This window comes from Monodelphis domestica, chromosome 1 (genome assembly GCF_027887165.1).
Source record: "Monodelphis domestica isolate mMonDom1 chromosome 1, mMonDom1.pri, whole genome shotgun sequence".
NCBI classification, from domain to species: Eukaryota; Metazoa; Chordata; class Mammalia; order Didelphimorphia; family Didelphidae; genus Monodelphis; species Monodelphis domestica.
Genome location: NC_077227.1, coordinates 244,098,081 through 244,122,388, shown reverse-complemented (window position 1 = coordinate 244,122,388; position 24,308 = coordinate 244,098,081). Strand labels below are relative to the sequence as shown.

The following is a 24,308-nucleotide window of genomic DNA, read 5'->3' as shown; positions in this document are numbered from 1 at the left end:
TAGTAACAGAAAAGTGTCCTATCACAATCCAGTTAAATAGCCCATTGCTCTTTTCTTTCCAATATGCATTATCTGGCTAGAGATGCAGAAGTTGGTGATAACAGTGGTATTCATATATTTCTAATAGCTAAAAAGCACAACAGTTTTAATTTATAACAATATTAGATACTTCTAAATGTTGATCATTCACAATTTTCATTGTCTTTTTTTTTTCCATTTTTAGCATGGCACATGTATCCGTATGATACAAGCAATGGAATTTGAATTTCACAATATTGGAACTTAGTAATTAGTATTTGTTCAAAAGATAAATATTTAGGCAACAACCTGAGCAAAATAACTAATAGCAATGTCTTTGTTCAATCAAGAAACTGTTTTGATTTGTTTTGTTTTTTTCTGTTGCACAGTTCCTAAGACTTAGTAGTCTTTTAATGAATACTAATGGAGTGAATGAATCATAGATAATAATTTCCAACTGTTGATTTAATTAGGTATAATTTCCCAAAGTTGTGACATATTATTATTTGAAATACTTAGAATTATGGGAATATGTATTCTGAGAATGAATGGATAGACGGTGGCAGGTTATACCTAAAAGCTTTTTTGATTTGTAAATTGCTTTTATTTCTTTTTTTGTTGTTGTTGATGTTCTATTTCTTCCCCCCCCCCCCCAATTTAAACATTATTTTATTTGGTCATTATCAAACAATATTCCTTGGAAACAAAGATTCTTTTCTTTTCCTCCCCCCCTCCCACCACCCCTCCCCTAGCCAATGGACGATTCCACTGGGTATCATATGTGTCCTTAATACAAACCCACTTCCATTTTGTTGGTATTTGTATTAGGGTGTTCATTTAGAGTCTCTCCTCAGTCATATCCCCTCAACCCCTATAGTCAAGCAGTTGCTTATCTTCTGGGTTTTTACTCCCACCATTTGTCCTTTGCTTGTGGATAGTGTTTTTTTTTCCTCTCCTGGATCCCTGCAGAATGTTCAAGGACATTGTATTGACACTAATAGAGAAGTCCATTACATTCTCTTGTAACACAGTGTATCAGTCTCTGTGTACAATGTTTACCTGGTTCGGTCCCTCTCGCTCTGCATCAGTTCCTGGAGGTTGTTCCAGTCTCCATGGAATTCCTCCACTTTATTATTCCTTTTAGCACAATAGTATTCCAACACCAACATATACCACAATTTGTTCAGCCATTCCCCAATTGAAGGGCATGCCCTCATTTTCCAATTTTTGGCCACCACAAAGAGCACAGCTATGAATATTCTTGTACAGGTCTTTTTTCCTTTTTATCTCCTTGGGGTATAAGCCCAGCAGTCCTATGACTGGATCACAGAGCAGACATTCTTTTATCACCCTTTGGGCTTAGTTCCAAATTGCCCTCCAAAATGGTTGGATCAATTCACAACTCCACCAGCAATGAATTAATGTCCCGAATTTGCCACCTCCCCTCCAGCAATCATTACTTTCTGTTGCTGTTATATTAGCCAATCCTCTAGGTGTGAGGTGATACCTCAGAGTTGCTTTGATTTGCATCTCTCTGATTATAAGAGATTTAGAGCACTTTTCATGTGCTTATTAATACTATGAATTTTTTTGGCTGAAAACTACCTGTTCATATCCCTTGCCCATTTATCAATTGGAGAATGGCTTGATTTTTTGTACAATTGATTTAGCTCTTTGTAAATTTGAGTAATTAGACCTTTGTCAGAGGATTTTGTTATGAAAATTGTTTCCCAATTTGTTGCTTCCCTTCTCAATTTGGTTCATTGGTTTTGTTTGTATGAAAACTTTTTAATTTTATGTAATCAAAATTGTTTATTTTACATTTTGTGACTCTTTCTATGTCTTGCTTGGTTTTAAAGCCTTTCCCTTCCCACAGGTCTGACACGTATGCTATTCTGTGTTCACCTAATTTACTTATAGTTTCCTTCTTTATGTTCAAGTCATTCACCCATTCTGAGTTTATCTTGCTGTAGGGTGTGAGGTGTTGATCCAAACATAATCTCTCCCACACTGTCTTCCAGTTTTCCCAGCAGTTTTGGTCAAATAGTGGGTTTTTGTCCCAGAAGCTGGGTTCTTTGGGTTTGTCATGTACTGTCTTACTGGGGTCACTTACCCCAAGTCTATTCCACTGATCCTCCTATCTGTTTCTTAGCCAGTACCAAATTGTTTTGATGACCACTTCTTTATAATAGAGTTTGAGATCTGGGACTGCAAGGTCAACTTCCTTTGTATTTTTTTTTCATTGTTTCCCTGGATATTCTTGACCCTTTGTTCTTCCAAATGAACTTTGTTACGGTTTTTTCTGTCGGTAAAAAAAAATTTGGAAGTTCAATGGGTATAGCACTAAATAGATAAATAAGCTTGGGTAGGGTGGTCATTTTTATTATATTGGCTCGTCCTACCCATAAGCAGTTAATATTTTTCCAATTACTCAAGTCTAGTTTTAGTTGTGTGGAGAGTGTTTTGTAGTTATAGTTGTAATAGCTTGGTCTACTCCTTGCCTATTTTGATGCCTTCAATTTCTTTTTCTTCTCCAATTGCTACTGTTAGTGTTTCTAGTACAATGTTAAATAATAGAGGTGATAAGGGGCATCCTTGTTTCACTCCTGATCTTATTGGGAATGCATCTAGTTTATCCCCATTGCAGATGATGTTAGTTGATAGTTTTAGCTATTTACTGTTTATTATTTTTAGGAATGACCCTTTTATTCCTAAGCTTTCTAGTGTTTTTAATAGGAATGGGTGTTGTATTTTATCAAAGGCTTCTTCTGCATCTATTGAGATAATCATGTAATTTTTGTCTGTTTGTTTGTTGATATGGTCAATTATGTGGATGGTTTTCCTAATATTGAACCAGCCCTGCATTCCCGGTATAAATCCTACTTGATGATAGTGAATGATCTTCCTGATCACTTGCTAGAGTCTTTTTGCTAATATCCTATTTAAGATTTTTGCATCTATATTCATTAGGGAGATTGGTCTATAATTTTCTTTCTCTGTTTTTGCCCTGCCTGGTTTTGGATTCAGTACCATATTTGTATCATAAAAGGAATTTGGTAAAACTCCCTCTTTGCTTATTATGTCTAATAGTTTGTATAGTATTGGGATTAGCTATTCTGAGAATGTTGATAGAATTTACTTGTGAATCCATCAGGTACTGGGAATTTTTTCTTAGGGAGTTATTTGATGGCTTGTTGGATTTCTTTTTCTGATATGGGATTATTTATGAATTCTATTTCTTCTTCTGTTAGTCTAGGCAGTTTATATTTTTGTAAATATTCATCCATATCACCTAGATTGGTATATTTATTTCCATATAATTGGACAAAGTAGTTTTTAATGATTGCCTTAATTTCCTCTTAATTGGAGGTGAGGTCCCCCTTTTCATCTTTGATGCTGTTAATTTGCCTTTCCTTTCTTTTTTTAAATTAGATTGACCAGTATTTTGTCTATTTTGTCTGTTTTTTCAAAGTACCAGCTTCTAGTCTTGTTTATTAGTTTAATAGTTCTATCACTTTTGATTTTATTAATTTCTCTCTTAATTTTTAGGATCTCTAGTTTGGTTTTCATCTGGGTGTTTTTAATTTGTTTGCTTTCAAGGTTTTTTGATTTGCATTTCCAATTCATTGCCCTCCCTAATTTGTTAATATATACATTCAAGGATATGAATTTTCCTCTGAGTACTGGTTTGGATGCATCCCATGAAGTTTGAAAGGATGTCTCACCATTGTAATTTTCCTCAATGAAATTATTAATTGTTTCTATGATTACTTCTCTAACTAACAAATTTGGAGTATCATATTATTTAATTTCCAATTAATTTTTGAATTGGTTTTCCACGTACCATTACTGATCATTATTTTTTTTGCCTCATGATCTGAAAAGGTTACATTTGTTACTTCTGCTTTTCTGCATTTGTATGCCATGTTTCTGTGACCTAATGTATGATCTATCTTTGTGAATGTGCCATATGGTGCTGAGAAGAAGGTGTATTCCTTTTTGTCCCTATTTATTTTTCTCCATATGTCTCTTAACTCTGATTTTTTCTAATATTTCATTCACTTCTTTTATCTCTTTCTTATTTATTTTTTGGTTTGATTTATCTAAATTTGATAGTGGTTGGTTCAAGTCTCCCATTAATATGGTTTTACTGTCTATTTCCTCCTTCAATTCTCCTAGTTTCTCCATTAGAAATTTGGGTGCTATACCATTTGGTGCATACATGTTGATTAGTGATAATTCCTCATTGTATATACTCCCTTTTAACAGAATATATTTACCTTCCCCATCCATTTTGACATGGTCTATTTTTGCTTTGGCTTTTTCAGATATCATGATTGCAACTCCTGCCTTCTTTCTATCAGTTGAGGCCCAGAAGGTCTTACTCCATCCTTTAATTCTAACCTTGTGAGTATCAACTCGCCTCATATGTTTCTTGAAGACAACATATCGTAGGGTTTTGGATTCTAATCCATTCTGCTATTTGTCTACGTTTCATTCATGTTCAAAGTTATGATTGTCACATGTGGACTCCCTGGCATTTTGATATCCTCCCCTAATTCTGACTTTTCTTCTTTAGCTATAACCTTTTAAGCCAGTGATTTACTTTAGATTAGTCCCCCTAGTTCCCTCCCTTGATATGCTTCCCTTTCTAGCCTCTCCCTTTTTGTTCCCTTCCCTTCCCCCCTCTCCTTCCCTCCCTTTTTATATTACCTCCCCTCACCCCTCCTTAATTTCTTCTTCTCTCTAACCCTTTTGGATAAGATAAAGTTCAAAATCCCAATGGATCTAGATGTTCTAAGCTCTCAGAGTTGTTTTCACTGAGAGTAAGGTTTAAATAATATCAATTGGCACTTTCTTCCTCTCCTCCCTATAAGAAATTTCTTCCCCTCCCCTTCCCATATGTATCTTTGTGTGAGAAAGATTATTCTATTTAGTTTTTTTCTATTTCTTGAAGTATATGTTAGTACCATCAATGATTCGCCCCCTCCCTTTTTCTTTCTTTCTCTCCCCCTTTCTCCATATTGTCTTAATGCCCCAATTATTCCCTACGTGTGAATCTTCTAACTAATCTAATGATGCATACAATTTTTGAGAGTTAGACATTACATTTCCCCACATATTAATATATATAATTTGATATAAATGTACTCCTTATAGAAGAGAGTTTGAATATAAGAAAAATATAATTCTCTTTCCTTCATATTTACCTTTTCAAGTTATCCTTGCTCTTTGTGTTTGGATATCAAACTTTCCAGAGAGTTCTGGTCTTTTCTTTACAAAAACTTGGAAATCTTCTATTTTGTTTAATGCCCATACTTTCCCCTGGAAGTATATAGTCAGTTTTGATGGATAGCTGATTCTTGGTTGAAGACCCAGCTCTCTTGCCTTTCCAAAAATCATGTTCCATGCCTTACTTTCATTCAAAGTGGAAATTGCAAGGTCTTGTGTGACCCTGATTGGCCTTCATTTATATCTAAATTGCCTTTTTCTGGCTTCTTGTAAGATTTTTTCTTTTGCTTGAAAGCTTTGGAATTTGGTAATTACATTCCTGGGAGTTGTCTTTTGGGGATTTAGTGTAGAGGGTGTTCTGTGAACTCTTTCAATGCCTGTATTGCCCCCTTGTTCTAGAATCTCTTGGCAGTTTTCTTTGATGATATCTTCTATTATGATGTTGAGATTAGTATTTATTTCTGGCTTTTCTGGTAGGCCAATTATTCTCAGATTGTCTCTCCTTCCTTTATTTTCCAGGTCTGTCACCTTGTCAGTGAGATATTCTATGTTATCTTTTAATTTCTTAGTCTTTTGGCTTTGCTTTATTAATTCTTGCTCTTTTGCAAGATCATTGTCTTCCAGTTGCCTGATTCTGACCTTTAAAGCCTGATTTTCCTTTTTCAGTTTAGTCTATCCTTCTATTTGAGGCTTCAAGCTGTTTCTGTAGTTGCATTTTTTTTGTGCTTTAGATTGCTGAATTCCTTTTGCATTATTTCCCATTTTTCTGCCAGAAGGCTTCCATCTTTTTTTGATAACTTCCAATTTAAATTCTTCAAGAGCTTGTGGACAATTTCCATTTCTTTTGAAGGTTTTGGTGAATTTGTTTGTGCTTCCTCTTCTGCTATTTCCTCTGTTTTTTGTTTTCCCTCTGTAAAATGTATCCAAAGTCACCCCCTTCTTCTTGCTTTTCTTGGTGTTGGGGTGTTGGGGTTCTTGGGTACAGTTTGCCATCTCTCTGTTTTGTTAGTTTTTTTCTTCCTCCCTTTTCCAGTCAGAAATCTGAATGATTAGTACTTGCTCTCAGTATAAGGGTCTAATGGTCAAGGCTTCAGTCTCAGTCTAATTCTAGGTTCTCTGCAGCTGCGGTGTCTTCCCGGGGAAGCCCAGGGACTGTCCTCCCCTGCCTTCTGGCATTTTGGTAGTTAGTGCTCTCAGGTGAAAGTCTTTGGTGGTCTTAGCTAACTCCCAAGACCTGTAGGTGCCACTTTTTCACGTCAGAGGATCCTTTACTCACTGGGTGAGTATAGTGCACTAGTTCTGGGCACCCGAGATCTGTGCTCCCCTAGCCTGCCTAATGGAGTTTGGGCTGTTAGTACTCTCAGGAGAAGGACCTTGGTGATCATTTTCAGGTCCCCAGACCTAGGGCTGCTCGTTATTCAGTCCTGGTGTGCCCCTCCCTCACTTGTTGATTCTGGCCAGTACTGACTTTAACTCTGGCTCTGGCTGCTTGGTGGGGGTGGGGAGGGTGGGTTGCTTTTTGGTCCATTATATTGTGGAGATGCCTGAATCCCACCTACCTTCAGAGCTTCGCCTTGTTGTGGGGTCTTTCCGTTCTTATGAGGATGGTTGTTTTTTTTATTTTGGGAGGGTCTTTTGAGGTCATCTGTGTGGTTGGATCTGAGGAGAGGAAGCAACCATGTCTACTCTGCAGCCATGCTTACCTGGAAGTCTCAACTTGCTCTTATTTCTAAGATAGCTTTAAAAAACAGTTAAAAGCAATGTAATTTATGAACCAGTATAGATGGTTATATCACCTTTATCACTGAATCATATTGTTAGTGTTCAGGAGTTAAAAAGAATGTTTCAATCCATTTGGAAAGTAAGAATAGTGAGAACAGAGCACCTATACAAAAAAGGAATGGCTTTGGCCAGCTTTCTAAAATCCTGTTGCTTTTATTAGAAATACTTTGGTTTTTGTTAAAGTGCTTTCTTCTTTGATGAGAGTGATAATGGAGCCAAAGAACTGTGGTCATGAAAACTATCACATACAAATATTGCCATTCAGCTTTGCCGAAGGATGTTATAGGGAGGGATAAAGGCCTCAGTGGAGGGAAGTATTGTTGAGGACACTAATAGCTTGTGTATAAGAGTGAATATTAATAATATCCATGTTCCTATTGTAAAAAATAGACTCAAACTCTGTACTTCAATCCCCAGAAGTCTTTGCTCCACTTCCCCAGAATGCTTTGAATTCTCACGTGGGCCGAAATTGAGAAGGTATTTAACCTGAATGCAAAGGTTTGTGGGCTCTCTCTTTGACTTCTGTTTTGGAGCAGATGTGGCTCTTTACATAATGTAGGTGAGGTCTTGTCTAGGCCTCTCTGGCCTAGGCACATTTTTCTTATCCTGTATTTTCTTTATTCCTTAACTTTAATAAACCTCTAAAAAAATATAATACTCCTTTCAGAGAGAAACTAATTTCCACCTGCATCAGTCTCCCCTAAATTTTAATCTTTATACTGTATATATCCAGATATTAGCTGAAAGCTTTTGTCAGTAAAATCAAATCTATTTTTATAGTTTTTTTTTATTTAAAAAAATACCATTGTTGAGGGAGAAAAATACCCTCCCCAATTGTTTTCTCTTCAGACATATTCTAGAGAGTTATTCACCATGTTAGTTTTAACTATATCCCACCACTTGCCCTAAGACTATCCCCAAATGGCATCTCAGGGCCTAAGCATTTTGAATTATGCATGGAACAGTCAACCTTGGCATTCTCAACAATGTGTTTAAGGATGTAAGAAATGAACATGGGACTTGCAATGGTCATCATTAAAATTCAATAACCATTATTCAGATGATTGTTAGCACCCAGAAGGAGTAATGGAATCCAAAATGAAACTACTCAAAATTTTAAAAGCTTTATACAACTGTCTTTGTGAAAAAAAAAAAACTACATTGGATGGTATTTATATTTCAGTTTCTTCAATTTATGGACTATTTAGCAATAGGTATGTATTCCTTATTACACAGCAGGTAGACCTGTAGTATAACAGTCTTAAAGATCTATTTTAGAATCTGCCAATTGTATGTATGATATGTAAATAACATAATATCTGAATATTCTGAATGTGGATTTATGTCATTTTCAGGCAATTTATTCACAGTATTTTGTGTTAAGTAGGAAAAAGTTGATGAAGCCTGTAATATGATGTAAAAGTATGTTCTGAGTAAGAAAAGGATAATTTACTAAGTTAGTTACACGTCAGCTAATCATTAATAAAAGCAGCTAAATTTAGCAATAGTCACAATTCACTAATTAATGATTCTTTAAATTGCATCTTAGCCCCTATAGTTTTGAATTTCATACTTTTATACAACCATTCCTTTGTTGATCACAAGGCACCTCAACAATTGATTCAACATTTGTAAGCATGTTGGAAAACACTGGTAAATATCTAGAGAGAAATTAAATTAATATCACTAGTGCCTAAAGTTACAATTGTTAGGATTCCTTCTGCCTGTTCTCCCCTTTACTTAAGTTCATAAGTAATATAGAAGAAGGAAAATTCTAGTCAAACATGTAACTTTTATTTTAGGAAAGAATAATTTAAACATTATTTCCTTTTATAGCTTGGTCAACTTGTCTTGACCAACCAGAGAGAAATTGGCAAAATAATTGGATTTGAAAAGATGGAAAAATTTATTGACAGAGAATATTGTAACCATGGAGAATTTGGACACAAACCTTGAGGAATATGCCTTTTGAAGACTGAAATCACTTATAGAGAGATATTTACTAAATGATATTTGGATATAGAGCTTCTGAGTTTCTGGATGCACAAAGTAGTCATTAATAGTTCCAAAACATCATTAGGCATGCTCTCTGATGGAATAGATATTTATATATATCTTCATATATGTACCTCATCATCATTGAGTTTGACAAAGGCATAGAATGCATTTCTATCAGATTGGCAGATGTCAAAAATCTAGGGGAAGTACTTAACTTACCAAATAATTTTGTAATTACATGAAATACACTACAAGCTAAAATTATGGACCATATTTTATAAGATATCATTTAATTTAATAGATACATTTTTATTATAGGATTAAAAAGATCAATTTCATAGAAATAAAATGAGGAGGCAAGGGAACATGGAAAATTATTATACTGTTAAATCTTTGGATAACATCAGAATTTTTGTCCAAATAAAGACAGGTAATATTATGATATTTAAAAAGGTGGCTTTGGCTACATTAAAATTAAAAAAATGTTTTGCACAAACAAAATCAATGGAATGAGATTAGAAGGGAAAGAACAGCCTGGGAAAATTTTTATAACCTGTGTGTCTGATAAAGGCCTCATTTCAAAAATATGTAGAGAACTGAATTAAATGTATAAGAATACAAATATATCTATTTGACAAGTAGTAAAAAGATATGAACAGACAATTTTCAAATTTTCAGATGAAGAAAATAAAATTATTTAATTATAAGAAAAAATTCTCCAAATCGTTATTAGAGAAAAGAAGATTTGAACAACTCTGATCTACTCTCATACCTATCATAACGGCTAATATTAAAAAAGGAAAATGATAAATATTGGAAGGAATATGGGAAAACTGGGACCATAATATTGGTGGAGATGTGAACTGATACAACAATTTTGGAAATCAATCTTGAACATGCTCAAAGAGCCACAGAATTGTGCATAATATCTGATTTAGCAATATCAATCTGTGTGACACATACTTTGTTGGAGGAACTCTAAATTTATTTAATCATTTTTTAAAACAATTTGGAATTATACTCAAAGAGTCATAATTCTGTGTATAACTTTTTTACCCAGTAATACCACAATTAGGGTTATTTCTTATAATGATCAAAGAAAAAGAAAAGAAACAATATGCCATAAAATATTAATGGCTCATTTTGTCAAAGTAAGGGACAGGAAAATGAAGGGATGTTCATCAATAGTGGAATGGCTGAACAAGTTTGGTATATATATAAAATATATATATATAGTGAATTTCAAAATTACTCCACCCTATTCAGACCATCAGACCATTCTTTAGAAGATCAGATTTAGCTATTTCCTGATCAATAACAATAGAGATACTTGGAATAACAGAAACAGGTCTTGGAAATTACATTCTCCACCCTACTCAGTGTAATAAGATTAGGAAGGGCTGCAGCAAACTGAAGATTTAATTATTTGAGAATATGGCCTTCAACAGACATGTGAAAAAAAAGGACAGACTTCTGGGTGGTCCTAAGTCAAGCTTGAGCCAGCATTGGTACATGTGAGATGCAGGAACTAAGGTAGAGAACAGCCTCTGGAGTTCTCGAGACTTGCTGGGAGGAGGGCTAAAGTTCAGTTTGAGACTGGAGCTTGAGGTAGGAGGAGCCCTGCAGACTGCTTTCCTTCATATTGGTCACATGAATGATAAAGACTGACCCCTTTCCCTGCCTTGGCTCTCCAAGTCCTTAACACCCAGGTTGGCTCAGCCCAAGCCAGAGTGGTTCTGAGTTAAACTCCTTTCCTTCTCTCCCTCTTTCCTTCTCTCCCTCTCTCTCTCTCCCTCTAATATTTTCTTCCTCCTGTTGTAATTAAATCACCATAAAAATTTGGCAGCTGACTTGGGTATTTTATTATTTTGGGATTTCCCTAGGTGACCATTAAAATTTAGATTTTTTTCAGGCTCAACTATAATTTTAACTGTTAATATATATATATATATATATATATATATATACATATATATATAATAAAATATTATTGTGCCATAAAAAATAACTAAAAAGAAGAAAACACAAAACACCTGGGAAATACATATGAAATGATGCAAAATGAAAGGAGCAGAAGCAGGAAAAGTTTGTACACAATAACAACATAATTTATAATTATTGGCTTTGAACAACTTAATTATTATTAACAAGGCACTGATCCAGAAAATATCTAAGGGAGTCATGATAAAAAAGAATTTCCACCAGCATAGAAAGAACAGAGTCCAATGCAGATTAAAACATATATTTCTTCACTTTATTTCCTCTAGGAATTTTTCTCTGGTATAAGCAATATGTATTTTATTTCACAAAATGATGAGTAAGAAAATATGTAATATATGATAATAGATGTAAAACTATATCAAATTATCTGCCTTCTCAGGGAGGTTGGAGGGAGTGAAAAGAATAAGACAGATTTGGGGGCATAGCATACTAGGTGTAAGGTGGTACCTCAGCCTTGCTTTTATTTACATTTCTTTAATCAGGAGGGATTTAGAACAATTTTTCATGTGATTATTGATAGCCTTGATTTCTTCATCTGAAAACTACCTATTCATATCCCTTGACCATTTGTCATTTAGGGAATGGCTTGATTTCTTGTACATTGGACTTAGTTTCTTATGAATTTGAGAAATTAGACCTTTGTCAGAGATTTTTGCTTTAATTTTCCCCCAGTTGGTTGCTTCCTTTCCAGTTTTGGTTGCATTGGTTTTCTTTGTACAAAACCCTTTTAAATTTAATGCAATCAAAATTATTCATTTACATCTTGTAATGTTCTCTGTCTCTTGTTTGGTCTTAAATTCTCTCCTTTCCCATAGTTCTGATAGGTATACTATTCTGTGATCCCCTAATTTACTTAAAATTTCCCTTGTTATATTAGAGTCCATTTGTCCATTTCAACTCATTTGTTAAATCTATTGTCATATAATAGGACAAAATAGCTCTTAATAATCATCTTAATTTCCTCTTGATTAGAGGTGAGATTGTCCTTTCCATTCATGATACTGAATTTGTTTCTCTTCTTTCTTTTTAAATTAAATTAATCAATACTTTATCTATTTTATTCTGTTTTTTTCTCAGTTGATCTTCAATAAATTCTGCTCCAGCCTCTTATCTTTACTTTGTGTGTATCTACCTACCTCAAATGCATTTCTTGTAAAGAACATATAGTAGTTAGAATTAATAGATATCTGGAAAAAACTGAACAGGGATAAAAAGGAATATATCCTCTTATCAGCAGTACATGATACATATACAAAGATTAACCAGGTACTGGGGAATAGAAATATTGCAAAGTAGCTCTTAATGATTGCTTTAATTTCCTCTTCATTAGAGGAGATTGCTCCTTTCATATTTGATTCTGTTCATTTGATTTTCTTCTTTCTTTCTTTTTACTAGATTGACTAGTACTTTATCTATTTTACTTGTTTTTTTCAAAGTACCAGCTCCTAGTCTTATTTATTAGTTCAATAGTTCATTTACTTTCAATTTGGTTAATTTCTCCTTTAATTATTAGGATTTCCAATTTATTTTTTCTGGGCATTTTTAATTTTTTTCCAATTTTTAAAATTCATTGATCTCCACTCTCTCTATTTTGTTGTTATAGACACTGAGGAATATAAATTTTCCTCTGAATATTGCTTTGTCTGTATCCCATAAATTTGGATATGTTTTCTTCTCATTGTCATCCTCTTCAATGATGTCATTGTCTTCAATGAAATCAGTAATTGTTTCTATGATTTGTTCTTTAATCCACAAGTTTTAAAGATTTAGATTATTTAATTTTTAATTAATTTTAATTTACTCTTTGTGAACCCTTACTAATTATAATTTTATTGAATTATGATCTGAAAAAGTTGCATTTATACTTTCTGATTTTCTGCATGTTTGTGATGTTTTGTGCCCTACTATGTGGTTAATGTTTGTATTTGTACCATGAGCTGTTGAAAAGAAGGTATATTCCTTTTTATTCCTATTCACTTTTCTCCATATATCTATTAACTCTATTTTTTCTAAAATTTCATCCCCTTTTTTTGCTTCTTTTTTATTTATTTTTTGGTTTGATATTTCTAAATTTTATAGGGGAAGTTTGAGGTCCCCCAAAATATTAGTTTTGCTACCTATTTCCCCCTTAAGCTTCAATAGTTTCTCCTTTAGCAATCTGGATGCTATACCACTTTGTGCATATAAGGGCTGAGTACTAAAATTTCTTCATTTACTATAATGCCTTTTATCAAGATGTAATTCTTTATCTCTTTTAATCAGATCTGTTTTTGCTTTAGCTTTGTCAGAGATCATGATTGCTATTATTGTCTTATTTTTCTCAGTTGTTGCCCAATAAATTCTGCTCCAGCCTCTTATCTTTACTTTTTGTGTGTCTACCTACCTCAAATGTGTTTCTTGTAAAGAACATGTAACAATTAGAGTTAATAGATATCTAGAAAAAACTAAATACAGATAAAAAGGAATATACCCTCTTCTAAGTAGTACAAGGAACATATAAAAAGACTGACCATGTACTGAATCATAGAAATAGTGCAAGTAAATGCAGAAAAGCAGAAATAATAAATGCCACTTTTTTAGATCATAATGTAGTAAAAATTATAATTAACATTGACCCCAAAAGGGTCGATAGAAATAGGATTTGAACAATGATACATATATAAACCAGTGGAATTATTTGTCATCTCCAGGAGGGAGAAGTGAAAGGGGAGTAGGAATCATGAATCATGTAAGCATGGAAAAATATTCTAAAAGAATAAAAATAAAATAAAAAATAAAGTTTAGCATATGGCTGCTTTAATTTCATTGTTCCCCTCTGATTGTGTGCTTTGCTCCTCTTTTCCTACATAATAATCTTCTTTAGTTAGGTGATTTTTTTTTTTACTGTTTTATCATTTTCCCAGTCTTTTTTTTTTTACTTTTATCTTAAAGGTGGGCTCTGTTCTCAGGGCAGAGAACACGCTCTTAAACTCCAGTTTTGTTTTTTGATTGGTGCTACCCTAAGCTCTATTTCTGAGTTTCTTCAAGTTTCAGTTTTTCCAAGGTGGTAAAATGGGTATTATGGCCTATGGGCTGGGAGCTCTGAAAGTCATCTCTCACTGATGATTCTATTACTCGCTGGGACTGCTGATGTCTTGTACAGCTCAGAGCATTGTGAACTCCATTGTCCTAGGGTTTAAGTCTTTATCTCAAGACTAGACAGGTACTCGACCTCATTCTGGGATTACACAGGTCAGATACACTGTAGACTGTCTAATATTGGGGTCTGTGTCTTCATTATATGCTTGGTAGGGGCCCTGAACTTCCATGTAGGCCTATGGGAACCAGGGTTGCTACATACTACTCGGCCTTGTAGTTTGGGGGCATCAGAGTAGATTTGGGCAGAGTTTTGAGATTCCCCTTAGGATAATGCCACTCTGGCTTATCACAGTCAGGTATACTGTAGACTGCTCTATAATGGAGCTTAAGGCCTCACTGAGCAGTGTGTGTGTGTGTGTGTGTGTGTGTGTGTGTGTGTGTGTGTGTGTGTCTATGTGTGTGTGTGGAGGGTGGCTTGGCTGATGGATTATGTGTGAATTAAGCCTTCTTACTGGCTTGTCCTTTGTGTGGGGACTCATTGTGACCAGCACAGTGAGAGGTCTTTCTGGTGGTGTGCACTAAAGGCCAGGCCTTGCTCTCTCATGGGTTCTTTTATTTATCTTAATAAGTGGGGCACTTCTGCTCACTTTTATCTTACTCACTCCCACCCCAGGGAGATGGACCATGTCTTGCTGATCTTCTGAGCTCTTCTGGTTAGGAGAACTGCTTCACTACTCTGAAATTCAGCAAAAGGTTTTGCTTTAAAGTGATTTGGAAAGGAATTTAGAAGTATCTGGCAAGTCTACTCCTCTCTCTACCATCTTGGCACTGGGTGTCCCATGGATTAAATTTTAGAAGAATTTTGATTTTCCTGTGTGGAAGGTAGATCCACACAGAGGAAATCCTAAATCCTTCAAATAATGAATGAATCTTTCTCCTAAGACCAGAAGTATTATGAGATATAAATGGCATAATGGATATGAAATGCTTTGAAAACTTTAAAGCATCACATAAATGCCTGTTACTATTATTATTATCATTATTATTACTATTATTACATATGTTTGTCTTTAGCCTCCAGTCATTAGATCTACAATCTGGTGATAACTTAATTTCTTTAGTCTTTTATTGAACTTGTGGAATTCAAGCAAAGTTTATAAAGAATAATATTAGTGTGTGCAGTTAAAATTTGAAAAATTTGAAAAAAAATTGAAAAATGTATTCATATTTGAACATTTAAGTTTAATCTGCATGAATACTTTTTAAATTCTAGACATCAAAAAAACAAAAAATAATATCTAATTTGTAGCATTTGTGATTCTTGAGATACCAAAATTTTAGGTGAAAATTTTTCCATTTACTCTCTCAAACCACTTTGAGCTTACTACAGTACATCTCTACCAGAGACTAAACTTCATTATTTTAAATGTATAGGAAACTATGGGCACTCAATGAAGGAAGCAACATAGAGAAGAGCACAGAACAGAATGAGGGAGCTAATGGTATCAAATGCAACTTTCATTTGATTTATTTGCAAGTGCCTGGGGAACCATTTTGGTAAAAACTTATCAAAACTTTACAGTCTCCAAACTTTTATTAGGTTTATTGAGAGGTGGCAACTCTCACAATAAAGTCAGACTCTGGTCAAGGTCATGTAAAAAGGAATTCTCTAATTTCTTTAATTTAACAGAGGACCTGGAGGTCCTCTTTCCATAGAGATGTGTAGGGATTAACCAGCCCTCAGTGACAGGAAGTAGGAACTGGGGAACCCCCTGCGAAGCTAGTATCAGTTGCAGACTGTGATTTGCTGACAGTTAGGAGAGTCAGTTGGTGACCTTTGGTGAGTCAGTTTTTGAGAGTTAGGGCTGGCAGTTGTGGAGAAGTTGGCTGCTGGGAGTGAGTTGGTCATTGTGGGATGGTTGCTGGTAGTGTGGGTTGGCATTGAGTTGCTTGTATATAAAGGCAGGCTTGAGCTTACTGAGTGGGCTTTTGGTTTTATCCTCAAAAAGGGTCTTTTGCCTCTGGACCTTGAGGGAGCAGGAGTCAGTCTCTGAGACAAGGGGCAACTGGCAGTTAAACATTGGCAGTTGAAGGATAAACCTTATTTGAGGAGGTTGTGAGTGGCAACTGTTTATTTATTAGTGTAGATAGGTAGTTAGTGAATCAATTTTAGGTAGAGTAGGTTAAATTAGGCCTGGTCTGCCAGGCAAGAAGAACCTCTCCTGAGAAGACAGTTAGAATAGGGTTTTTAGAAATTTAATGAGTATTAGGAATTTTAGGTATATTTATAGGGTATAATATTAATAATCTCTCTCTTTCTATCTTTCTCTCCTTTATTATATTCTTTTACTGTCTCTATTTTAATTAAACTATATTGTTAATTGTTAAAAGCTGCTAGAAGTTTTCTTTCCTCTGATGTAAAGGGACAATATTAATTTACAACTCCACTATATTCTCATTAAAATTTAAATTATTGAAAGCTGCTCTTATTTTGTCAAAACACCTATTTTAACCCTTAAAGTCAAAATCAAAGACCCTGAGCCTTAGGGGTATAGCCTTTTTTTTGCCTAGAAATCTTCTGACAGTAACACAAAATACAATAAAAATTAAAATAGAATGGATGCAAAAATCTTTCATCTTGAATAAGCTGGAAAGTACAAAAAAATCACTATGGGTGCTAGTCCATGTCTATTATTATGGCTGAACTTTCCAAGGGTCTGCAATAAAGGGTCAGGATCTATTTTTTGTTTGTTTGTTTGTTTGGTTTTTTTGCTGACAATTATTGTGTAATAGTAGTAGTCAGCAATTGGTTAACTGATATTTGCACTCAAGAGCACCCCTCTACCTCCTTTCTGACTGTCTTGTCATACACACCAAAAGCAGTCTTTCACTTCCTGACTGACTGTCTTGTCATACATAGAGGAGGATGTGGTGTGCTCAGTAGAAACTTTTGGGTTGAAGGTCTCAGGTTAAAATACCTTTCAGCAAGATTCGATACCAAACTAAGCTGTATTTTTCTCAGCTAATACTTATAATCCATATAGAACAAGCTATATTATTTGATTATCGATTTAAAACTAATGATTGTGTTATAAAAATCATAAAGGCTAATACTAGTATAATCATAAAAGGAAGTAGTGGACTTCACACTCACACCATATGAGGAAGAAGAAAATTAATTTTAAATTGAAACAGGCTAACAGAGCAGGAGAGCTGCTAGGTGGCACACTGAGTGGAGTGCTAGGCCTAGAGTCAGGAAGATCTGAGTTCAAATCTGCCCTCAGACACTAGCTATGTATCTCTAAGCAAGTCACTGATTTGCCTCAATGTTGTCATCTGAAAAATGAGCTGGACAAAGAAATGGTAAACCATTGTAGTATCTTTTCTGGGAAAACTCCAAATGAGATCACAAAGTATCAGATGAGATTAAAACAACTGAACAGCAATAATAGACAAGTAAAATAATACCTATATTAAAAGGTATCCCTTATGATACAAGTTTAGTCATGTCATTTGACTTCTGAGCATCTATCACTTCAAAACAGAGATAGTAGTATTATACCTGTTTGATAGCATGGGTATGAGTCTCAAGATTTCATGGAAGAAACTTTCCATCCTATGACTACCTGGTTAAACTTTGGTGAGGAGTGGGAATAAGAAAGAAAATAAAAATGAAAGTTATACAAGTTTTAAGTACAGATTTAGAATTATTTAATGTTTCAGGAGGCTATTATTTAAATCTATTTGTGTACTGCTAAAAATTCTTAATCATGTAGCTACAGGTCAATGATACTCTAGTAAATATGCTGAGTACTTAACTGGAATATTTTACAAAGTCCAGTCTCTCTTGGTTATTAACTAAAATATTTACTTATTTATTTTCAAGATTAAGAATATCAGGTTGAACAATGACTATTCTACAGCAACTCATTAGATAGGTGCACTTTAATCATTAAGCAAAATTAATGAAGTAATCATTTTGAAACTATGGGAAAACTAAATCTTCCATTGTTGTTCCTTTACTAATGCTGAAAAGAACTGGAAACAGAAATAGAAGAAGGTATAATCAATGAAGTCTTTATTTGATTTTACCCACAGGAAGGCCACCAGCCCTTCCTGCCTCATCAAAACCAATGACAGAAGTAGTTGCCATGGGAACATTATCTGCAGTAGACCTGCAAATGAGTGTATAACTTTATACAAGTGCAGGACAGGGAGAATCAAGCTCAGAAATTGAATTTCTTCAGATGGGTCATGAAGAAAAATAGTTCACTGCTGAAATTATCAGGGTCTTCCCAGAAGGCACAGCAGAACATGCCCACATGGCAATATAATGGCAGTCTGGTGTTTATTCTTTGGCTCTGATATGCATCCCTAGCTTCCTTTTGTGTAGAGATCTCATTAACTTAGTGATCTCTGCTTGGGAAAGGAATAGAGGCTTGTCAATAGGTTAAGTAATTCTTTCACCAGCACTATGTACATTTTTCCTAGCATATGACAGGTATATAGACCCTTTCTCATTGATGTCTGCCAAAATAAAATATTATTTTTGAGGAATACTTAACCCAGAGATAGAAAGTAAAGTTAGGTTTCTGTCTTTGCCGATTTCTTTCCATCTCAGGCCAATTTCTTATAGGTCTTTGTCTCATAAGCTCCTAATACTTAATATCACAATATAATTACCATATATTTTCAAGGAACCTTAAAAATTAATTAGTTCAACCTCAATTTTTAGATGAAGATTCTAATGTTCAGACAGGTTAATTACCTCTCACATGTTTATACAAGTTGTTAGTGTCAGAGTCAGGATCTGAAGTCATTTTCTTTCACTACAGATATTATTAACATCAAAAGGAAAAAGAAAATAGCACTTATAAAGCATTTAGTTTTCAAAAGCACTTCATAAACGTTATCTATTTTTTCTCATAAAACTCTAGAAGTTAAATGCTATAATTATCATCTTCATTTTATAGAAGTGGAAACTGAGGCAATCACAGTTTTAGAGAATTGTTGAGGATAATGTGGTCATTAACTTTATGAGGCACAGTTTGAGCTCTCATATTCCTGCTTCCATTCTCAGTGTTTTATGTAGCATACCATCTAGCTGCTTCTAGATCCCATGTCTTGTTGTACTGTACTATACTAAGACATGTGACTTGATATGATTTCTTCTTATCTGAATTTATCTTGATAAAATTTTAGTGGTATGTGAAGTAACTGAGAAAATTAAAATGATATATTTGTTGCCAGCCAATGAATCTTATAACTTTTTATATCTTAAAAGAATTAAAGTTCAATATGTCCTTATTTTGCTATGAATCACTTGTTTTTCATTATTTGTAATGGAATTTACAAATCTCAGGTGTAGATTATTTAATTTTTACAACTAATTCACACTTTCATTGAACTGGATATTAAAGATTCTCTTGATAAGCCATCTATTTTTCAAAATATAACTTTGATTATTATTACCCATACATTTTTTATGTGGTATAAATCAATTGCTTTCATGACCATTAAAGTTTCCATATCTTTATGGTAGTTGGGTAGTATGGTAGAGGGTAGTTGTCTTACCCTCTTCAGTATGTGGAATAGTGTAAGATTATGTTGTAATATTTTGGAACATTCTAAGTCCATTTGGGGATTTATGAAATTCTGAAATGATTCTGCTTCTTTCTTCCCAAATAATTAAAGACTCAACTGAATCTCTGTTCTCCTTGTTTTAGGAATTACGTCTAATGATGTAGATATGAATCTATCCATACAGACTTCTTCATTATTATTTATTTATCCTAAAGGGTCCATCCAATGTGTTGAAAGTCTTCCTCAAGCACTTCAATCATATCAAGAGAAGAAATGGAGAATTCTGTAGATATGTATACAGAATATATTTGTGTGCACATGTGTTTGTAAAATCTCAGTCATTTGTCTCTCTTTCTGGCATGCATCTTTTATTTCTAATCATCTTTAAAGTTATTTGTTGATCATAACTTGAAACCTACACATGCCTATAATTTGCCTTTTCATTGCCATCTGGATAACATTAATTTTTATTTCTTTGGAGGCAATGGTATTCCAAGATTAACTGCCTTGTAGCAACAGTGGTAAAATATCCAAATTGAAAAGATGACTCTTTGCTGATATGGGAAACTTAGGTTCACAAAACTGCTTTGGGATTTCCCAAAACAGTCTAGTCCCTTGTTCTCTTAATTTTCAGTTCTGGACCCCACTCATTTTCCATCAGAATTGTATTTATTAGCTATACAACATTTTAAACAAGTTGTGTGAGGTGCTAAAACCTGTGTAATAGACATTCTTCATCAATTTGATTTTCCTTGTCATGGTGAACAGGCCAAACTCTTTTGAGTAATTTTCAGTCCCTTCAAGAAAGTTCTTTAATATGTTAATTATTTTATATTGATATATACCCAGTAATTTATTAATATCATTATCAGAGTTGATCTTTTCTCTTAAGATTTACAAACCCACTGGAAATTAAAAATATCCAAATATATTTATTTGGGGGATAGATGTTTTGTAGTTTGAGGATAATGAACAGAATTTTTCAACTTATTATGCTATGGTGACTATATGTATATTTATATATGTGTGTAACATATACACATGCATTCACATGTACATATGAATTTACATATGTTCATAGATGTATTTATTGTTTTAATAAAATTTATTTTATACAATCTCTATATTTATCCTTATTTTAAGTGTGAATTTAATAAACAAAATTTATTCCAATATTAAATATTAAAATATCTGTATGGTCTCATCCATGAAAAATATTTTCCTCATAGTAGATGTGTATTATTGTTGGGTTTTTTTGGACTGGCCTTCTCATTACTTTTCCAGCATCAAGAAACCTTTATTTACTACACTATAAAAATAATAACATCCCCTTTTCCCATTGTTAACTCACTCTCAATAGCTTTGCTATTGTTCTTTGAAATAATATTATTTGAACAATTAACTTGACTCTTGTAGAAATTGTTTATTAGTGCTTGCTGGTTTTATGTTATTTTGTTTATTTATTTTTATTTTAACTACATTCTTCATTTTGCTTTGGTGTAAATGTTTTTGTTTCATTGTGGACATCAGTGATCTTTGAAATGTTGTCTTTTCCATACGCATGAGCACTGTAATATCTATCAGTCCTTGCAGTGTGTGTATTAAAAGCCACATTTCTTGAAATTCCCTGATAACAATGTCCAGTTTTAAAACTACAGAATTAAAAATGTAACAAAAAGAACAAAAAATTACTATTTGTTACAACACTTACCTGACGGACAAAATCTAAAGGTTAGGAACATCTGGTCAATGTAAGATATTTAGCGTTAGCTTAGCTATGACCATTGCTGTAATAAAATGAAAGCAATGATTGCTTGTCCCCCAAAAAATGCAAACCATTATATATGTTGTGAGTCTTCAAATAGTATTATTAAAAAATAAGAAAATTAAAAATGTATTGGAAATAAATAGCTTTCTTCTGCACAGTTTCAAGTTTTGGGTGGCTCATGGAGAAGACATTAATTTTAACACTACCACCCATGACTTAATACCACTGTTTTCATTTATTGTTTTTTTACCTTTTTCCTGATCCTTTATCTATGCCTTTTTAATTTAAAAATTAAAATTCTTTCTTGATTATAATTGTAACAGGAACCCTAGAGCTATTCTGTTGATTTCAACTTGCACTTAGAGCCTAGATGTTAAGCTGCTTTTATCTTCTGAAAGGTTGTAGAAGTTTCCTAAGGTCTGAAGGAATGTTCTTGTTCACTAACCCACACTCTTTGAGTTTCTTCACACAGAATGTCTTTTTGGATTAACTAATAAGCTAGATTCAATTAGCTTAATAAAAAGGGATGTTCTTAGTTGGGATAGTAAAAATAGTTGGTTAGTTGGTACAAAATAATTCATAAAAAGCTTCTAAAAAGTATGGAAGGAAATAGATTCAAGCTAAGAATACATGTTGCCTAAGGGTAACATAGTTCTAGTTTTTTGGAAATCCTCCCCTCTATGACTATTGCAGTTTTGAGATAACTTCTGAAGTCCCCCTTTTTCTATGACCCTTTGAGAATCCTAAAGCTTTTATTCTTTAGAGAGGCTTGTTGATTCTCATTCTGTAATGCTGACACTGCCATTAGCTATATTAGGGTTGCTTCAAGGATACTGATGGAAATAAAATTGCCTACCCTCTAAAATTCACAAGCTTCTTCCCTGTCAATATGGGGAAGAAGGCACTAAAATAATATAAAAAGTTTTTTTTTCTCTTCTTTTCTACTCCCAAGTGAATCTTGATCTCCTTGTTCAAATAGTCTCTCTCCTTTCTAATGGCAAACACTACAATTTATGGATTCAGAAATTACTTGCAATTTAACATATTTTCTATGATCCATTACTATATTCAATGGCTCTCAGGAACCTTTATTTTTTTTTAAATTTTGTTGTTCAGTTGTGCCCAACTCTTCATGATTCCATTTGGGGTTTCCTTGAATAAGATTTTGGAGTTGGTTTGTCATTTCCTTCTTCAGCTCATTTTACTGATAAGGAAACTGAGGCAAACAGGTTTAACTGAGTTTCTTAGGGTCACAAAGCTGGTAAATGTCTGAGATCAGATTTTAACTTGACTTTTTTTGACTCCAGGTCCAGTGCTCTTTCAACTGCACCATCAGTCCATTTAACTCAGCCTCAATCTTTTTCGTAATATTACTTAATTCACAAGGACGTATTAAGCACTTCACATTTGTTTAATTGATTGTCCCAAAAGAAGTATTCTCAAATAACCAAATCATAATTCCAACATATATAATATTAACAAATGCTTACATAGGTATATTTTTAAGCAAATGAAATGTTTTCTTCACATTAACACTAGGAGTTGTGACAGAGACTGGCACTAGAGAAAAAGTGCCAGACTGAAGAGTATGTGAAATTGATAACCTTGATGAGGGAGGGGCACCAGGAGTGGATTTGAGAGGAGGAGATGACTTTGGCTCAGAGAGCAGTGTGGTCTCTCAGTCTTGAGAAGCCAAAGAGAGAAGTTGGAAAAAGACTTTCTCCTGAGGGTTATCCAGCTGGTGACTGGAAATCTTTCCCCCCAAAATTTCCCAATTGAAGGGATATTCTGAAGAGAAACCTGAGCAGTTTTTACCTCAGCTTCTGTTGCCCAGGGGTGAGTCAACCTGACTTTCTCCCAGGAGGCTCAGGCTGCCAAGGTCTGAGTTCCCCACAAACTCGAGGAGGGAGGAGAAAGGGTTTAGATAGAGACAGGGACCTCCTTTTCCCACTTTCCATTTCCCATTCTTCCCTGCCCATTATTCCTTTTGTATTACCTGATTGGGGTGTATGGGGTGCTCAGGGAGGAGTAATATCTTTGGTATGGAGGGCTTGTCATACCCTCCTAGGGCAGCTCTCCAGCCTTTGACCCTTACCTGACACCCAGCTCTCACTTGTGGCTCCTAGTAGCTGCTAGCATGTGGCAGTGGCCACACCCCGGGCAACGGCTTCAACAGGCCAGCTAAACCTTGTGAGGGTAGCCATCGGGTCGTTGTGGACCCCTGGTGAACTAGGGCTTTGCTCACCCAGCATGTGAAGACTGTTTCAGCGGAACAGGTGGAAGAAACCAACAAGAAAGTTCAAAGGCTGAGATGGCGATGCAGCAAGGCACTGTGGAGTGCTTAGGGCATGTTGGAGCACAAAAGACAACACGGCCACCCAATGCAGCTGAGGAAGTCTCCAGGTGTAACGACTTTTTGTGCCAATGGACCCAGGCTTCCAACGCCGAGAGAGTGGGACTGTCTCTGTGCATCGACTTTTCCACTTAAATCTTCATGCACAAGTGTCTTTGTGCACAAAAACGCATAAAGACAATCGTCATCCTCAGTTACTGAGAGACTACTACCAACCAACCAACCATTACCTGATTGAGTTAACATTAAAAGTTATCTGTTCCCCAAGCTGAGTGTGAGTGAACAGATCAAGGGGAGACCTTTTGGTCTTGAGTAGTCGAGGGGGTCAAGAGGGACAAGAGCAAATTGGGGAAAGCATTTTTAGCTAAGGAGGGAAGTCAGAAGGGGAAAATCATCAAACCCCCTCTCCTCTCTCTGAGCCAACTCATTACATCTGCTGTCTCCCCTGAACCCCACTTTGAGAAGGGGGTTCTCTTTCCCCTCTTCATACCGAAA

General features: G+C 34.6%; 1 long non-coding RNA gene across 1 annotated transcript in view; it reads left to right on the top strand.

Annotated features, from left to right (window-relative positions):
• LOC103102414 (uncharacterized) overlaps positions 1 to 24,308 on the top strand; it is a 143,124-nt gene that overhangs the window by 86,612 nt on the left and 32,204 nt on the right. Inside the window, exon 3 of the long non-coding RNA XR_008914951.1 lies at positions 4,347 to 4,425. This is a non-coding gene — a long non-coding RNA (uncharacterized LOC103102414). The remainder of the gene's footprint in view (positions 1 to 4,346; positions 4,426 to 24,308) is intronic.